This window comes from Geospiza fortis, unplaced genomic scaffold, assembly GCF_000277835.1.
Source record: "Geospiza fortis unplaced genomic scaffold, GeoFor_1.0 scaffold208, whole genome shotgun sequence".
Classification (NCBI taxonomy): domain Eukaryota; kingdom Metazoa; phylum Chordata; class Aves; order Passeriformes; family Thraupidae; genus Geospiza; species Geospiza fortis.
The window spans coordinates 870,986-872,635 of record NW_005054468.1 but is presented as its reverse complement, the minus strand read 5'-3'; positions in this window follow the sequence as shown (position 1 = coordinate 872,635).

The window sequence follows — 1,650 nt, the reverse complement described above, 5'->3', positions numbered from 1 at the left end:
GCAGTGGCAAGTCTAGGGCAACCCCACTCCCACAGTGAGATGTAGTAAATATGGAATAAACCTCCTCCTTCCACCTAGGAAGGGAGAGAAACACACAGAGGCTGCAGCAGTCTGGCACAGTGAGGGCTGCAGCAGATTTCCTTCTGTCCCAGCACAGCATCATCTGGAAAAATGTCATTGCACATCCCAAGGCAAGAGGGGGTACAAATTCTGTGCAATTCTCTATCTGAGTTAAGCAATCCCCAAAGCCGGCTTTGAACAGCACAGAAGCATGCTGTGTTCTGAGTTAGTGGAAGGAAAGTTTTAGAGAAAATTGGGAAATTTGGAGCAAACTGAGACTTGGGAGAAACGGTCAGCTGGTGACAGAAGGCATGTTAAAATAAATCTGTCATAAGAAAACAGCATTTAGGTCACTGTGTAGGCTGGGAAAGCATTAGTTGTGAGCAGTTGCAAACTTCGTGCATTTAATTTCCACTCTTGGGACCATTAAATCTCAGTCTTTATCATTTAAGGGAGGAAATCACTATTGTGCTTCATTAGTGAGAAAAAGAATGTGTTGATCTTTATGTGGGACTCTCAAGTGCAGGTGTCATTGGACTTACCAATTCCTGCAAACATCCATTTTTTTAAGCACCCTGCCAACATTAAAAATCAAGACTCAGGTGAAAGTGGGCCACATCTTTTTAACATGAAATTTTCACATACCTCACATGTGTCTGCCTGAATTATCCAGAAACATGGCAATCAAATCTATTTTAATGAAAGATTGTGAAAGCAACCCTGTTTTATTTCAGTCCGCAATATTCAAAACTTCTCTTCCTGGAACCCATGAAGTTCTGGCATTTATTTCAAAGATATCAGATCACTTATCTGCTTCTAAAGCATTCTTGTTCTCCTATTTCTAATAAGGGATGTGATTTTAATTTTGATGTTGGCCTCAAGTGATCCCGAGTTTGAAATTTGGACCAGGAAAATGCTGCATTGCTTGGGAGATCTGTAAATTAACAAACTTACAGCGAGAGAAAACAAACGAAAAATAGCTGACGGGAAAGAAATGTTCAGAGAGCTGCAAACCTCCACATCAGGAGCTTTCTGCTGAGACTAAGCTAGAAGGGAGATTCGGAGGTTTGCAGTCAGTTTGGATACTCAGAATGGTTGTCAGAGAATCTTAAGAGCACAAGCCCTGCCTGGGAGTCACAGCTGGGACCTGCTCCGGGGGGCTGAGCAGACCCCCAGCCGTGCACCTCTGAACAGGGAAGGTGCCTCCCTTCCCTTCCTGGGCATCGTGCTGTATTTCACCAGCCTTCATCTCCCCACACTAATCCTTTTTGTACCTGTGGTTCCTGGCACATCCTCTGCCAAGACATGGACTTTGAGCAGAAGAAAAAAAAAACAACAAAAAAACCAACAAAAAACCCCAAAAAACAACGCTCTGCTTTTTAGTGCCAAAGTTATTAATAATTAACATTCATAACACAAAACCGGTAAAACCGGTTCGGCACAATAAAGCCCGGCATTTTATTATTATTTTAGGGTTTAATTTAGTCATCATAAGTTAGTCGGGCTCATGTTTGCAAATCACGCAGAGCTGGGACTTCACCCCTCCGGCCCGACCAGTTCTGGAGAGCCGCCGGGGGGCAGCGGGGGGAC